This window comes from Pogona vitticeps, chromosome 3 (assembly GCF_051106095.1).
Source record: "Pogona vitticeps strain Pit_001003342236 chromosome 3, PviZW2.1, whole genome shotgun sequence".
Lineage (NCBI taxonomy): Eukaryota > Metazoa > Chordata > Lepidosauria > Squamata > Agamidae > Pogona > Pogona vitticeps.
Window position 1 is genome coordinate 27,634,146 of NC_135785.1, and position 18,718 is coordinate 27,652,863.

General features: G+C 38.0%; 1 protein-coding gene across 29 annotated transcripts in view; it reads right to left on the minus strand.

Annotated features, from left to right (window-relative positions):
• Positions 1 to 18,718, minus strand: part of MBNL1 (muscleblind like splicing regulator 1) — a 217,322-nt gene that overhangs the window by 197,226 nt on the left and 1,378 nt on the right. For 2 of the 29 annotated variants that reach the window (XM_078389093.1, XM_020781909.3), the window contains exon 1: positions 17,419 to 17,686. The exons of the other annotated variants lie outside the window; for them this stretch is intronic. The gene's annotated coding sequence lies outside the window, so the exon portion shown is untranslated. Of the gene's footprint in view, positions 1 to 17,418; positions 17,687 to 18,718 lie in introns of those variants that run through there. 29 annotated transcript variants of the gene reach the window in all.

Genomic DNA, 18,718 nt, shown 5'->3' on the forward strand with positions numbered 1-18,718 from the left:
AGATTTCCTCTCAAACGAATCTTAAAATGCACTGACTTCTAAGCATAAGAACTGATATAGAGCAGCCAGGGATTCCCAGTGTGATATAGTGCAAAGAGTGACAGACTAGGACTCTGGACAGCAGGATTCGAATCCCCACTTGGCCATGGAAACTCACTGGGGGAGTAATGGAACTGGGAAAACCATTCCTCAAACATTTTTCTTGCCTTGAAAAACTTTTTAGGGATGCTACAAGTTGGTTCTGACTTGACAACACAGAACACACACATACAGTAGCCAAAGTGGTACTTTATTTGCTTATTTCATCCCTCCCATAAAGGTTATTGCTAAAGGTAACAACAGTCAGGTGTCTGACAATGGCAACCATCACTGGGCTCTAAGAGAGAAGCAAGTCAAATGCCTCTGTTCCCCATTACTTATTCAATACTTATTGAGAGAGTCAAGTCCTTGTCCATGATTATGGGTGTACAACCCTGGCTGTTAATTTCCAGTTGACTCAGATTAAAGACCTCCACAACCATCCAGTTGCACAAGAAGACAGTTTAGAGTACAAGACGATGTATGCAAACACACATGCCCCCACACCCAGTGTCCTGACAGCCTCATTTTAGCACACTCTGCACAAAGGGACCACTAAGTATGGTGCAGCTACACATGTCAATTAACTAGGTAACATGTGTGACTGGATTACATATGAAAGCAAGGATAACAGCTTTGATGGCAGTAATGCTTGTGAAATTATTTGTGAAACAGCCTAAAAAATAAAAGAACCCACAGAACTGTCATAGGTAGATTTGTTCACTGTCATCTCAGTTTGCATTCTGAGCTTGTCTGTTCAAACAGGAAGGCAGGGTGGCTAACAGTCTCCGTAAGAATATATAGATAGCAACCACAGCAATATTTAAAATCACAAGCGACATCTGCTAAAATACAATCAAGCCAACAGAAACACACAACAATGTTTTTAAGATAAATGTAAAAACAGAAAGAAACAAAACACCTAAAAAAACAAACACTTGTTTCCCTCAAAGTTGATTAGTTAACTATCTATTTGTTTGTTTTATCTATCTTCCACCCTTATCCTTTGCAGGACCCAAGAATTCTCACAACATAAACAACAGACATGTCTAAAATCCACCATAAATTATCTTAAAATACCTTTAAGTAAGTTATTGAGTTAAAGCCAAACAAGAATACCACAATTTAAAACAAACAACAACGAAAGCAATGCAACATCTTCCTACTCACCATTAAAAGGCCCTTCAACATCAACTTGAAGGATGTGTGGGGGAACTCTAGAAGGAAATCCATAACTTGGATGTCCAATCATAGTTCCCAATCCTAAGCAACAGCCTGCATGAGTTGAAGAACATATTTGGTTCTCAGTTTCAATTTCCTTATACTACACTTGAGTTGAAGATGTAAAACATCCTGTTTTGAGAAGACACTTTCTACAAGTGGGAAAGCGCCTTCTGATCTCATCCTGGATACCTGGTGCACGTCATAGTGTTTCATAGGAAATACTCATTTCTTGGAGTGACACTGCCCAACTTGATCACCTCCTGAATGCTCTCTTGTGCCATTTCTCCACTTCACAAAAATATTTCAGAGCTTCTCTGGAGGCTCTTGTGATTTTCAGGGGTCTCCGACCATAGTTCTTCAGGGGCTTACCTGGTGTAAGGTTTTGCTCTACTTTACTGTTTTACTGTGTGAACCTTTTGCTTTACTTGTCTCTTGAATAAAGTTTTATGCCTTTTCCTCCACTGATGGAATTTGTTGTCATCAAATTCCAAAAGGACACTGTTAATTAACCCAGGAAGACACACTCCTTCCCTGAAAGGGCTCTAAGGCTTTGGCTTTGAGCTATTCCAACATGACAAGTCTGAGGTTTTTTTTGGGGGGGGGGAGCAGAGTTTCCACAACCAGCACATAATTTAAGCTAAAGCTTTACCCACGCAAATCGGTACTTTTTAGCATCAAGCTCCTTATTCTCACTCAGTCACTGCTTAGTGCTCGGTAAAAATAAGTGCAAACCAATTTATGAAAGTTATTAACCTATCCACAGATGCAAATTTATATTAGTTCGGTGATGTGCTAAAAAAGAAACATAATATATATTATTAAACTTTCCTGTCTGGTCATTTAAAACTAATGCTTTCTCACTAGAGGGAACTAGATGACTCACTGTTATAAATCTGTTAGCAAAGTTTCTCTACAGACAAAGAAGGAAATGGTGACTTTTTTCTGTAACTTGTCCAATCACATCATCAGGCCTTATCACAAAGCCATTCTACAAATTAAAATCACACACTTTCCCTAGCTAAAGGATATCCTGACTGCAGGTCTTCGACAAGCACATTCCAATCCAATCTTTTTACAAATGAATTCATCTTTCTCTTTATCATACAACTCAAGAATCCCAATTAACATTACAATATGTAATGGCATAACTTCAAACAAAGGTATAAACCTCTGATTAAATAAATGGTTCCCAATCATGGGTATTCAAATGTTCTTGGACTAAAGTTTCCAGAAGCCTTCAGCATTAACTGTACTGGCCAGGATTTCTGGGAGCTGTAGTCCAAGAACATCTTGGGACCCGAGGTTGGGAAGCAAATTATATAAACTTCTAACCAAAAAAATAAATCCAAGAAACCCATGCATTTCCAGCATCAGATAGGAATATTTAATATAATATAGATCTTATTGTAATACACATCTTCACTTTCTACAGCTACATTCACCTCTGACTGAATGTATGAGTTCAGATTATCCTCTACTCCCATATAAAAAATTTCCCCCTCCACCTGCTACTGGCCACACAACTGATATTCCAAGCAAATAAGCAGGACGCATCCATCTTATCCTTGCAGAATGAGTATATAAATCACAGGATGTACTGATTATGCAAACATGAAATTGCCCAGGGAAGGCATCTGAAGGCCAAGATAAACAAAAAACAAGGCATTCTTACCTCTCTGTCTTATGTCTCTACATTATTTTTCACACTTCCAATATTTTTTAACAAAACTATTTTTCTTTGGTTTCTTCACTTGAGTTAGCTGTCCAATCCCTTGGTTTTAACTATGTCTTTTTTGCATTTACTGATAATTTGAATATTGTTTAACTGTTCAAAAGCACTATACTGTACATATGTTTTCTCTGAAATATTAATATAAAGATAACATTAAAAAAATTCTATCTCTGGTGAAAATGTACATGCAGAGATGAAAACGGAAATCTGTAGATGTGGCTAATATTTTACTGGTTGAGGAATCAGCCTGAAGACATACAGTATAACACAGTGTTACCGCTGACTCCAACATGTCTTGTAAGCTGCCTTGATAACAGACTGCCTGGGAACTATCTATTAGCCGCTTGAAGTTCCTTAGGAGGGATGGAAAAAACATGCATTAAATAAATTCATGCATAATAGTATTTTATTTGTATCTCACTCTTTCTTCTAAAGACCTCAAGGTAAAACACTACAAAGCAGGCATGGATATGAGACAGTAAGTACACAGATCTTTACTCATTTTTTGTTTGTTTTTTCTTTGCAGGTGGAAATGAATTATTTCTTTTCAGTCTAGTGGCTGAGATTAGCAAGTCTGCATACATTTTTTGCATTTTTGTGACTTTTTTTCATAAAATTAATGGACCTTGTTTTCAGACACACACACACACACACACACACACACACACACACACAAAACTTGCATTGTTTTTAAAAACTATAGAACTTTACGCAAAATACATGGGGGAATGTTTTCCTACAAACTTTTTTGTGAATGCTGTCAGTAAAAATAAAAGTGCTGGTCTTTCTCCTCTCGGGTTGGAGCAAAAGAATTTGCAGCAGGTGGCAATTCTTCCAATGGATTATCAAGATGCTCTTTTTCATCAAGGGTGGGAAACTTTGTGAGTATTCACTACATCTTTATGAAACAGTAATTTTCTTAGATTTCATCCATAGCTACATCGTAGCTCCATGAGGTGGGTATGTGGCTGTGGAGCCACAGGGCAGGAGTTCAATTCCTCACTGTGCTTCACAAGAGAAGAGACCCTCTGTGTATCACTGGGAAAGCTGCACAAGCCAAGAGTGGCCCCCAGAATAAAGGAAGAGTAAACCACTTCCGTTAGGGGCGTGTTGGTGCTGTGGGTTAAACCGCAGAAGCCTCTGTGCAGTAAGGTCTGTAGATCTTCAGCTGTAAGAACGAATCCACGTGACGGAGTGAGCTCCCGTCGCTTGTCCCAGCTCCCGCCAACCTAGCGGTTCAAAAGCATGCAAATGAGAGTAGATAAATAGGGACCACCTCGGTGGTAAGGTAACAGCATTCCGTGTCTAAGTCGCACTGGCCATGTGACCACAGAAGACTATCTTCAGACAAATGCTGGCTCTACGGCTTGGAAACAGGGATGAGCACCGCCCCCTAGAGTCAAACACGACTGGACAAAAATTGTCAAGGGGAACCTTTACCTTTACCTAAACCACTTCTGAGTACTCTATACCCAGAAAACCCTGAGAAGTGCCACCCTAACTCATAACTGATAGGAAGGCATGTAATTATTATTATTAGCTTTCATTCATAGCCAAATTAAACACTCTAGCTACTACACCACACTGGTTTCCATGGCGTTTCTGCAAAACATTTACAAGACATGGGCCAATCTATTCAGTCATACACACAGGAGGATCTATACATCTACAGCATTTTGTCAGATATCAGTCCTATAGCAATTAAACCATTGCAGGTTTCAAAGTTACGTAGGTATGCCATGATTCTAAGTACTTGGATTGCTGCAAGTACTTGATCCACAGCATTGTCAAAACATCAGACTATATACCAACACATTAAAACCCCAACTACAATATGGCCCATCTGCCAATAGATTTTTCTGTGCATAAAGAGAATAAAGCAATCTGTTTTCAATAAAAACAAAAAAATATATATAATAGGCATCAGCACACACACACTGGTAAAAAGCTCTCTACAAAGTAATATATTCCTCACAGTGTCCTTTTATGCTCTCCAAAGTGGGTGGATGGTGGAGTGTGTGTGTTCTGGATAGCTTTAAACCAGTCATTCTCAATGGGTGCCATATAGCCCCGGGGAGGCAGCCTGCTATATTTGAAGGGGGGCACGGATAGGAAACCATGTTTTCACACACCACCTTATAAGTTATGTGAATTATACAATCCTGATTTGGCCTATATTTCTTTCATATTGTGTTTATGGCTGCAGCCAAAAAAAAGGGGGGGTTTGAGAATGGTCGTTTGAAACAGTCAGGGGAGGGGAGTAAATCCTCCAGATTAGCTGGACCACCAACCTTAATATTCTGGTCACTGCTATCCTAACAGATGCCCACAACCCCCTGAATATTTTCAGGATTCATTCAATTAGCCCACATTCCCTTTACTCAATGCCCCCTTTTCCCAATCATCCCACAACTTAATACAATTAGCAGCTTTTAAATAACATTCCGTGTTAATGGGTGTGAGGAATCTTTCTTCCCTCCCTTAATTCAAAGGGTTTCTCCCTCTCCTTCCTTCGGCACAGGCTAATGAATACCTTCTTCATAAAACTTTCATCCACTTTGGTCTCTGGGGAGGAAGCAATTATTCTGGTCAGAGGCACATTAGGAAGGGGTGGAGAAGACCCCCACTCAGTCCTCTCTCTCTCTCTCACACACACACACACACACACACAAAACGAGCAGAGCTGCATTTGGGAGTATGGCCGAATTTCATTTATTTAAGGGGTTCACATTCATGCACTCACTTATACTGAAAACCACTAGGAATTAAAGTGAGGGAAAGCACTGTGGCCAATTTGCTGCTACCTGGATCATCCAGGGGGCCACATCACCCATCAAAAAATTAAACATACAAAAATACAAAAATGCAAATGAAATTGTCTGCAAATTGACTTCTTATTCTCAAAAACTGGTTTCTGTGTGTGAACGCACTGATGTTTTTTAAAGGCCCATTCAGCCTATTTAAATAGTGATGCACAATTTCTGGAGGCTTCCAGAAGCAACAGTGCACCATTTTTTCCTCATTGGCATAGCCAATAGTCCCTCAAAAATAAACAAATAAATTAATAAATAACCACTTAAGTAAACCTGCTGGGGTAGACACCTGTCCCAAGCCGCTACCTTTCAGTTTATGCATGTTATGCTGCTGCCATTCATGTGGCCTATGGATGAATGTGTGAGCGATAGGAAAACCAAGGTAGGAAATCACAAAACTTGTGAAGAGCTACAGCTTGCCAATCACCATGTGTTCTGCGTCTCTCTATAATCTAGGTTCTAGAGCATTTCCCTTCTACAAAACATTCTTATTTTAGAGATGGTTGAACTCAATAAGTGAAGTTGCAGCTTTGAGTCTACAAGGGCTAAGCAAGGTTGTTGATGATAGGACATTTCGGTGGTCATTAATTCACAGGGTCACCTTGAATCCAAAGCAACATAACTACTCATAACAACAACAACATATTTAATATGTAGAGGCTAGGTACAGGAAAGCCATAAAATTTGAGGTAGAGTCAGAGGAACAGCTCTACTGCCCATATCATCATAACCGTTGTCTTAGAACTGCAGAGCTGAAAGAGACCTTATGGATCATTGAGTATATCTCAAGGGAGTTGATAAATTAGCTTAATAACACTATAACTGGCTAGAGGTTTCAAACTAGCTTTGAATTTAAAGAAACAGGAAAATGAAACAGTTTTGCCAAGTGTAAATCTGTACTGAATATTATATAATCATCATAACTCCCACACAAATCAGTGTTAAGTGTTCAAACACACACACACACATACTGAGATCTGTAAAAGTTTTCATCAAAGACCTCCAGGCATAGATTTTGATATACTCTTCAAAACTGGCAGAAAATACTCATATTTAAACAACCAGTGAGTCACTCAAATTAATGGATAAATTTAAGCCATAAGCAAACTGAATGCAGTTTATGCCTACCTTCCTCAACTTGACTTTCCAATATGACTGGGAAAGATGAGAGCTTTAATCCAGCACAACCAGCTAGGAAATGCTGTACCAAGCAAATGCACTGAGAAGCAGATTTATATCAGTGAATATACAATCTTGCCTAACTTTCCTGCTTTTTTACGTACATAGAGCCTAGTTTTAGGAGTATACTTTACTTCCAGCACAATTTTTCAAGGTCAGCTCATCACACGATTAACAAGGGTGCACAGGATACATTTGTTTATAATATTTTATTTATCTTTCAACAAAACGATAGGGGCACAGTTCAAATGTTGATACTGTTTTGTCATGTGACTTATTACTTTGTTTTTCTAAACGAATAAGACTTAAGTCTATTTCTCTTCTGGCGCATAAGTCTAAAGCTCTAGAACAAAGTATCTTTATACACTGAACTGAAAATGTGTCGCACTAAGATAAAAGAGGATTGTTTTTCACATGTAGCTCAGAAAACAAATAATTTATTTTTAATCAGAATATTATTCCACATGAGGTGATGACTCTATTACAAAATTAAATAGAGTTCTCCTTTGCTGCAAGTCGTTTAGAGTTTATGTAATCAAAATACTTAAAATATTCAGAACATATACTAAAACTTTTGCCCAAATGATAAATGTCCCTGTACAGACAGTGTCAAGTTTAGGCTTCTGAATCTAGAGCCCAGCCCACTAATTGCAACAATCGTAAAGGGATGTTTATGTTCTTTGAGAACACTACAGATGGATATTATGGTTTTTGTATTTGTCCTCTTCAAAAGCAAAAAAAGTGTGCTGTTTATATACTGACACATAGCTCTTAAAGCATTATCTGAAAGCTACTTATTACCACCACCACCCCGGCGAGCTGGGTACTCAGTTTACTGACCTCTGAAGGATGGAAGGCCACTGCGCCATGAAGCTCCCTAACTACTGCATCACGAAGACAGGTTTATCTGGAGAGCTTGTGTGTGTCCACAGACAAAGCTGCAAATTCTCTGGATCACAAGAGCTGGAGACCACGACATTATGTTTGCCACTGGGAAGTTAAAAACACACCCACAGAAACCCAAACTACACTGAGACCACATTGAGTGGAACCAGTTTATAACCCATGAACCAGTCCTTACTTGGCCTCAATTTAAAAATAAAATAAGGTCTTGAAGTTTTCAAGTACCAATTTATTTCTAACCCAATAGGAATGTACTGAGTAATGCAACTGTTACTGTGCCTATCCAAAAGTTATGAATGTTAAATTCATATGAAAATGCTAGGAAGGCCGGCAGAGTTATATAAATGCCTGGAAAGAGGAATACTATTGTCTTACTGTTTAGATATACATGGTTAAAATCTCAACTCTAGATGCCTGTCAACTTCCACAAGAGCTCCTCTCAGCTGTAAGACAATTTGCTTGGGATTGTTAACTAGTATCCATTTGTGAACACATGGCATTCGTCAGTTTTTGAGCATACTATCTGCCTGGAATACACACGAGTAGCAGCTGATGCATATGCTGATAAACAAAAAAAAATACAAAAATTATAAAAGCAACTCTGTAATCTCTTCCCCAATAAAGCAGTGAACCCATGTGGATATCATGCTACGATGTGTTTTAGTGACACAGGGAGGAAAAATCCAGACACCTTCAAACTTATAACACCACAACCTTTTTTTTTCCTGGCACAATCATGAGGAAATGTTATAAAGCTTCTGCTTTTGGCAAACCCCAGTTTATTTTTTTGCCCAAACCCTAAACCATGGTTAAACATAACTAGAACTTGAAAAACTTACTTTTGGGGCTCTAAGTCCTCAAGTCCTTAGTCAGCATGGCCACTATAGGAGTCTGGGGATTGCAATTCAAAAACAACAGTTTCCAACCTCTGACTTTAACCATGGTTAGCAAAGCAACTTTATGGGTTGAAGACAGGAGGAAATTCGCATAGTTGGATCAGCCCAAGGTTTAGCATAATATCCAACTGAGTCAATTTACAAACATTGCACTTTTTTTGCTATCCCATATCCATGACCACATAATTCATTCTCAGAAAGCATGTAACTAGGTGGCTAATATACTTCAATAATTTATTATTTATTTATTGGATTTCTATCCCGCCCATCTAGACCAAAGGTTTACTCTGGACAGTTTACAAATTTAAAAACAATAAACCAAAAACATATATTATAGGTCCAGGATGGCAAAGTATAAGAAATGAAGATATGGCAGGAAGGAAATCCTGCCCAAACAGCCAGGTTTTAAGTTTATTCCTGAAAACATATTTGATGTCCAGAGAGTGGGCCAGGCGGATCTCCACTGACAAGTTGTTCTAAAGGCGAGGGGCCACTGCTGAGAAGGCCCTGTTCCTTGTTCTTTCCTTCCGGACCTCCCTCAACGTTAGGTCCCTCAGCTGCCCGGCCTGGCTGGAACGAGTGACTCTGGCGGAACTGGGTGGGAGAAAGCACTCTGCCACATATCAAGGTCCTAAGCCATTTATGGCTTTATATGTAATTGTAAGAACTTTGAAATCAATGCGGAAACAAATGGGCAGCCAACGCAAGGGGCCAGAATGGGGAAAATATGTTGGTACCTTTTCACCCCGTAAGAAGTCTGGCCGCCCCATTTTGTACCATCTGCGTCAGTCTCAAAGGCAGCCCCACGTAGAGTGCATTACAGTAGTCTAATCTTGAGACTACAAGGGCATGGACCAAATCTTGAGACTACAAGGGCATGGACCAAAGTGGTGAGCGCCCCCACATCAAGATAGGGACAATAGGATAGGAGCGCCCCCACATCAAGATAGCTGGGCAATCCACTAATAAATGTCCTACAACTCTGGACATCTAATATTTTCTCCCTGTGAGAAGAAGAAAAGGCTCATACCTTACCATGAGAGTTTTCAGTACATAATTACAAAGTAGTCCTTAATTCTCTACTTTTCATTTTATAATCCTGTGTCAGATGAGCATACATTAACTAAATATATTTATATGGGTTCTGCTACTCCACAGACATGGAGGAGAAATATTATTCCAGGCTGTTGGTGGAACAGAGTCTCAATGTCTTTATGACCATTAAAAGAGCCGCTAGATTCCAGATCATTACTGCTCTCACAAGGAAACAGAATTTAATTTAGCCACTTATTCATTACTTGCTAAGTGGGAGAGAGAGGCAAACTTCCATATTTCAGTTACAGGACTGTCAAAAAAAAAAAAACATTGTGATTGCACCAATATAAGTAGCAATTCATGGTCAGTACTTTCTAATATTTTAAGGGTAAACCCTCAGCACTACAGACTATGCAACAAGCGAAGACTGACTCCTTAGTGAACTGGCTATGATTATTAGAAACAGTAGCTCTCAATTTACTACAAATTCCACAATATTTTAATTTGTAAAAAAATATGCAAGAAAAGGAGCTAATTTAAAGCTAAGGTACATGACTATTTCATTTTTTCCACCAACCTCACTCATTTATTTTCAAAATGACAGAGGCACAGAATGTTTAACTGACAATAATATACTGTTCTCATCCTCAGGAGGTATTAAATCCTGCCCACCTAATCACAGGGATTTTCTCTCCTGAATTTTCATACTAGGTCTCTGCTAAGTTTCACAACGTGTACATCTAAGCTTATAAAGCAGATGGCCAGATGTATGTTTATCCTTAACAGCATATTTAGAAGCAAGGAGTACATTCTCCTAAGAAGAGAACAATGCAGTTCTCTTTAAGACTCCTTGTTTCAGCCACAGTCTGTTCTCTGCAATAAACTATCCCTTCTGGGAATATCAAGTTTCAACCTATAAATTAAGTCTCCTCCCAACAACTCAAAATAGTAGCCCCTGCCACACAATAATGCACTTATTGGTTAATGCTGGCTCATACACCAGTCATATACGGAAGGGTAAGATCCTCTTTCATTGGCCATCAGCAATTTTGTGCACTGAGAAAAGCCTAAAAACACCGATGCTAGTAATTCTGTCAATTCTGTGATATTAAAAGCAATATAAATGGCTCCCCATTTTGCTCCTGTACATGAGGATGAAAAAATCCCCACCTCAAAACAATTACATACAGACCTTTATTGGCATTAATTCAAAACAATTATTTGAGCTTTTGACATTTTTCATATTTGAGGACCTTTTTTAAAAGGAAAATTATCTTTTTTTTCCCTGCAAAATACATTTTTGCCCCAAAATATATTTAGCACAAAATACAAGTTATTTTACATAATATTTATCTTAGGGGGAAGCAACACTTTTGTGGCTAATACTGCTGCTGACACAACACCCCAAGTCTTTTCAGCACAGTGCAGGACTGAAAAATCTTTATTGCATCAACTTTATTGCACCAGTTTTATTTTTCAATCAGATGTCACAATGTGTTGAAACACCCTTTCTAATCAAGGATAAGAAAATCTGATTATTATTATTATTATTATTATTATTATTATTATTATTATTATTATTATTATTATTATTATTATTATTATTATTATTATTATTATTATTATTATTATTATTATTATTATTATTATTATTATTATTATTATTATTAATAATAATAATAATAATAATAATAATAATAATAATAATAATAATAATAATAATAATAATAATAATAATAATAATAATAATAATAATAATAATAATAATAATAATAATAATAATAATAATAATAATAAAGTGCCATCAAGTAAATTCTAACCTATGGAGACCCTCTCCACGGTTCTGCAGGTAGAAAGTACTCATTAGTTTACCATCCCCTTCTTCTTGGGAGCATCCTGGGACTGTGCAGTTTGACCAAGGCTTTAGTTAGTTAGGCATCTGGCCTAACTGGAGCCAAAAGTTGGGAGTTCAGTTCCTCACTGTACATTCCAGAAGAGCCAGCCTAAGTGGCCCTGGGCAGTCCATGCAGTCCAAGGAAGCCCCCAGAAGAAGGGAATGATAAACCACTTCTGAATACTCTTTATCTGGAAAACCCTGGGAAGAGTCACAATAAGTCAGAATTGACTTGACACCACATGGAATATTCATACATCGTGAAATATTAGATATCTCTAAGGGTACCGTCCTGGTTCTTAATTCAGTAAAACAGGGTGGTAAACCTTGTGCTCCAGATGTTTTTCACAGCAAACTGTACAAGCTCTTTCCATTGGCCACGCAGGCCGAGTCTTCTAGAAACTGAAGTCCAAAACATCTGGAGAGGCACAGGTTTATCGCCCCACCACAGATGAAAAGTATAACTAGTTCCAGAAATAAAGGGCCATTCTATTGCTTCAGGTTCACATGCAACTGAAACAGCTTCAGCTTCCTAGGCTATAACCTGTAATATCCACCCATGATTGACTGGATCATGGTGTCAAGGATTTGGGTGGGAAGTGTGGGGTTTTTTTTTTTTTAACTACAAGCTGTTTCATTTTCAGAGTTGGGGTAAAAAATAAAGAGAACCTTTCCCCATCTTTAGTCCCAGACATTAAGTCAAGATATGTTTTCCCCTGTGGAAAAAAAAACAAATGTGGCCGAGGGATTTCCCTTCGTGCAAATTGTCCCACATCAGATGTACAGTAACTCATTTTACTAAAAGTCCAACTGGCAATATGTTGTGATCAATCTCTCACCCAAGAGCAGGGGAACTCATCAGCATTTGCAGATACAAAGTAATTTTGCTTAGCTGTGAAAGGTGAAATTTTGACTTCTAATCTTTGGAAGTGGCTTAACAAATCCATGTTTTTCCACATTCCTGTTGAAGTAAGAGGTACTCAAAGAGGTCCAGCACAGGAGAAACTCCAGAAAACATGCTGAAAACAAAATGTTTGCTACTTAGAGAAAGTAAGGGGCATTTCATGACATAGCCACTCTAAAATATTTCTTTGTATGCCATTTTATAGTGGTCACAGAAGCCACTGGACAACATGAGATTTTTTTTAAAAAATAATCTGGAAGAATTCAAGATTTAAGAACAGTAGTCAGCAAATTAATATATCCTACAGGATATTTTATACCAGCTCTCGCCAGTATGCAGCACACAGGCATGCTTCACACCTTAAAAATGTAAATACTGTACCAAAAAGAATAAAGAACCTCATTCATTCATTTATTTTTAAATGTTCATGCCACCTTTTGATATACATATTTTTTAGGATAGGTTATACAGCAAAATACTAAAACAGATACAGCAAACAAGTGAAGACATCTGTATTTATTTCATAAAACCACCAAGAATACAACATGAAACTGAAAAGTCACAAAAATGTGTCAGGTGGAATCCAGTTCTCCATTCTCCAAAACGGCTGTGGCAAGTCTGTGCTTCTCAACGATCTACACCTTTCTTTTTATTACATAGAAAGCTGTTTTTGAAACAAGAGTCTTTCAAAGGCAGTTTGCCACATTGTTACAGTGGGTGGCAGCATTTGAGTTCAATGAACAAACATAAATTTCAGATTCTGGAAACTCTAGTTCTTTAGATCAGCTTGCTGTAGGATTCTGGGAGTTAAGAGTCTTTAAAAACAAACTTATCCAAGTGCTGAAAAATATTTATAGGTATATAAACCCATACCCATAAACCTTTGGGAATGTTTAGCAGTTATTTGGATTTAGCCTTTGGAACATTTAAAAACTTAAGAAATGTTTCACGGTCCAATTTATTTAGTTAGCTAGTTGATTACAGTTTTATCCTGCCCAACTAAATGTAGTAGTGAAGCCACTACTCTGGGCAATTAACAAATCAAGAACAAATTATCATTATCATTATCATTAATAATAATAATACTAATTCTGTAGTAGTAGTAGTAGTAGTAGTAGTAGTAGTAGTAGTAGTAGTAGTAGTAGTAGTAGTAATAATAATAATAATAATAATAATAATAATAATAATAATAATAATAATAATAATAATAATAATAATAATAATAATAATAATAATAATAATAATGTTATTATTCTCCAGAGATGGCATCAGACAAGTCATGAACCCTAAAAATACAATAACTTTTAAAGAAAGACAGCAAAATTACAGGTATTATAGGTAGCTGGCAGAGAGAGGTTCACAGGTTGAAAATACAATTAGGCAAAAAACCCAAATTAATCTGGTGCAAAGACTTGTGAGAACAGTCAGGTCTTACATTTTCTCCTAAAAACAAATAGGGATAGGGCTAACTGCACCTCTGATGGGAGGGAATTTCAAAGCAATGTAGCCACCACAGAGAAGGCCTGCTTCAACCAACAGATTCCCAGGCTTCCCATGGGGTGGCTGCCCACAGCATCTCAGTTTTTTTACTAGTTGGTGTTAGCCAAATTTGCTAACTAAAGCTTTTTGCAGGGAGGAAACATTTATTTATTTATTTCAATGCCAACTTTAACTCAATATAGAAACTCACGGTGGTTGACAAGTGATTGAAAAACAAAGACAATTTAAAACACAGTAAGTTACTATGTTTTTAAAAAATTCAACATTAAAGTCAGAATCCTATCACTAATTTATCCTTGTATAAGGCAAATCCAGTAAGTCTTAGCGGCAAACTGCCTCTTCTTCACAAAGTGTTAGTTGCACACCTGGGAATCTTAATGAGCACTACCACAACTTTTCTAATGCCAGTGTAAATTAGTAACAGATTCTGGCCATTGCAGTATTAATATATGATGTTAATATAGAATATATTTTAAATCATTTTTTAAAATGAGAAAATCAGTAACATACTCAGCATCCCACATTAAAACTCCTTTCTCTGTGGCCTGATTTAGCTACTGAAAGCTTGCCTGGAAGGAAAGGTCTTTGCTCGTCAGTAGAAGGACAGCCGGAAGCAGGACAACCTGGCCACCCACATCTCATTATCCTTCCAGTTGCATAAGCACAATTCACAACCAGGCCACAGGAAGCTGGCTCAGTGCAAGGGTGTGTCACAATCTGTACTTCAGCAAAACAGGCCAGCGGAGTTACTCCTATCACATAACTGTCTGAAATGTGAGAAATAAAGACAACCAAAGTCTCTTTTTCAAGTTTATAAAATAATTTACTGTATTCCTCTTCAAATGTTCTGCTTAGAAATAAACTTTCAAGATCTCCTCTACTTTACTGATATTTCATATACAGTGGTGCCTTGCTTAGCAATGTTAATCGGTGCAGCAAAAATCACTGCTAAGCGATTTCATCGCTAAGCGGTTTTAAAAAGCCCATAGAAACACATTAAAATGTGTTTAATGCGTTCCTATGGGCTTAAAAACTAACCGTATGCGAAAATCCTCCATTGCGGTGGCCATTTTCAGTGCCTCTAAAGCGAGGCAAAACAGCGGGCGGCCATTTTGTTTACCCGGCAGCCATTTTGGAACTGCTGATCAGCTGGCCGAAAATGGGGGCTTTGCGATGATCGCTTCCCTGCGATCATCGCAAAGCGAAATTTCCCCATAGGGACCATCGCAAAGCGATCACTCTTGCAATGGCAAAAAGTCCATCGCAAAGCGATTTCATCGCTATATGGAGCGATCGCTATGCGAGGCACCACTGTATATTTCATTTCATTCTGTTTCTTAATGTCCGAAGTGGACGTGTCCACGAAAGCTTACATAAAAATATAATGGCTAGTCTTTAAGGTGCCATGTTTTGGTCTTGTTTTATTTCTTTGGATTTTGCCTGACATGATTGCACAGACTAATATAACCACCTCTTTGAAAACTACCTTATCAAAGCAACAGGAAAGTACGTTGCTGCAATGTACTCTGCATGCCAGGGGTCAAGAAGAAAACTGTTTAGCTGTGAATACTTAAGAGAAAACAAAACTCACTTAGGGTGGCTGTCACACCGGGGGGATAAAAACCAATGGTATTTTTAAAAATCAAATTGATTTAGATTTTTAAAAAATCATTTTTTAAAATTTCAATCATCAAAAAGTCCAATTTAAAAAAAAATCTATTGTGATTTAAATCCAATCCACCCTCCTGCCACATTTATAGACCATCCTGGACTGATGCATTCTTCGTAGTGGCAAAGTACGCAATGGAGCACAATTTTCCTGTCACCGTCCTTTCTTTTGCTCTCTCGAGCTATTTCTTCCTAAGCCATGTGGTCCAACAGTGGTACAAACAGGGCTTTCCAAAGAAAAGAACAAACATGAGCAAGAATACAACATTCACAGAAATTCAGGACTGGAAAGAGATCAGGATTTTACCATCTCTTTACAGGAGCCCTTTCCCCTCAAAAACAGTTGATCTCACCAGATGTATGTTAAGGTCCAATGACATTTGGAAGGGGGGGGGCGGAACACATTCACCACTTCTGCCATAGTTACTCCTCACTAACTGGCAAGCCTGCAACCAGGGACATTGGTCCAGGGTGCCAAACTTTTGAAAGCACCATCTGGAAGTGAATTTATTTCAGAAAATAAATAGCAACACCTCCTTGCCCTATTCACTTTTTATTCTCAAAACCACAAACTTTCTTTTCTGGAAAGGGGGCACAAGGAACACCACATCCTCCTCCTCTTCCTTCCTTCCTTCGATCGACTACTCATGTTCAGGGACCAGGGTGGAGTGGAGTGGGCGAGAGACCGTGTCCATTGCCCGAAATTGGTAGGTACAGTTCTGCTAACCAGAAAGGAAGAAGAGAGAGAGCAAATATCGAAGGATAGAGAATGAAGGGGAAAAGCAGGCAGGTTCCCTTGGCACTCTACACTGTGGGCTGCTTTATTTGTCTCTACAGTATATGGTTGAGTTTTTAGTATATTATTTAATATTATTTCAGTTCATATTATGTTTGTTTCACTTTGAGGTAAACTGCCCAGAGAAGTTTTAGAAGAGATAATCATATTAGTCTGTGTTAGCATATCAGGTGAAAACAAAAGAAAAATAAAAGAAGTAGATTTGCCCATGAAAGCTTACATTAAAATATAACAGTCCTTAAGATGCCACAATGTTTTTGTCTTCTTTATTTTTTTCTTTTGTTTTTTTCCATGATATGGCCAGGGTAGTGTTTACCATGAATAAGTGTTGTATACAAGTTTAATAAATAAATAAATAATAGCCTACAGCACCAAACTGTCAAAAGAATCAGGAAATGAGACGCCTGTGTTAGGACAATTTTGCATTGTTAACGTTTACTTTTAAGTCCCTAAATTTAATCTAGTTCAGTGAAAGCACCCTTTATTATACTGGTACAATAAAATAAGAACACCCTATTTATCTTCCACTTGTAATTAATCTGAATAGATTCCTTAATCTCCCTCCCCCCAATTTCAACATATTCAGCCCACTTTGTAGAAATCTCCTCCCTTTTTTAATATCCTGTATTTCCACTGAAAACCTATTAGATATTTCCTCATTAGTGCTTTTTAAGGGAAAAGAGCATGACATTCCTTCAGCACCATTAAATAAAAAAACATGTAAATCTATTGTCTGTAAAATCTTGTCACATTGTCTTATGCACATCTACTGAAATGTGAATTCACTGAGACTTACTGTCAGGTAAGCCGGCACTGGACTGCAGCAGGAAACCAGTCTCCCTTTGGGAGGAGTTTGCTCTTCTTTTAAAATACCCAAAGGGAGCAGCAGCAGCAGCCATACCTCCCCGCCTAATTTGTAGACACTGATGTCTACACGTCTCGCTTTGCTCAGACTCCCTGGAGTGCCTTTCGCCAACCTTCTTTAGTCATGGTTGGGTCAGTTGCAGATTTTGCAACACGATTGCTTCGCTTTCCTTACAGACCACTGAAAATCTAAGCAACACAATTTCCCCAATTTTTCTATAGACACAATTCACCAGCTACACATCTTACTTTCTTTTCATAGGTACCTATCCAAAGGATGGTCCATGTGACATTCTCTATGCATCAAAAGATTTTCACGGACTGTGGAGAGACCACTAGGTCTCCTTTGCTCCATCTGCATTTCTTTAAATGCCAAAAAAAAAAAATACCAGTGCAAAGCCACACACTGAAGGAGTGGATGATGATCTAGAAATATCTTGCAGGCTTTGAAAACTACTCAATACTAAACAATTCTTTCTTCTCAAAAACAGTAACACCACAACACACATCCATAGCTATAAGCAAGGTTATGCACCCACCCAAGCTGGAGACTACATATGTATTTATACTCAAAGGCCTAAACACCTGCAACCCAGCAGTCTCCTGTTCAGAAAAATCTGTCATCACAATGATACTACTGTAGACAAACACACAGTTCTTCTCCAAACTTTTTTTTTCTTTATGAGTTAAGTTCGCGTCGGAACCAATCAATGCCTGAAACAAATTCACTTTAAAAACCACAAGCTCCAAGTTTAGCAGGGGGTAAGTTGCCTCCTTTAACCTACCTGTGTCAATAAACTACTACTTCAAAGACAATACCTTACACTGCACCACAGCTAACATTCCCTTAGAGAAATCAAAACCATAATATCTCCTCAAGTTCTGGTTCTAAAGGACAAATAACTGGATCGCTCTCCCTTCCTAAATAAAAGTGTTAACTGACGTGGTGGGTTTTTTTTAATATAATATATCTTCCTTACATAGTAGATATTTTCCTTATATAACATACAGTATTCTTTATAAAGGCAACATGTATCTCCAACTTCAAGTGCTAGATGTAATGTACACAAGTGTCAGATCTTTTTGTTTGCCCGTTTATATATATATTTAAATCACAGGGAACACAGGGGAAACACATGGGAATTTTGTTTCTTTTCTGTCACAAAAATAACACCTTCTCTTTCCCCCCCCCCCGCCCTGTTAGCCTGGGCAAAAGCCACAGTGCTCTCCAT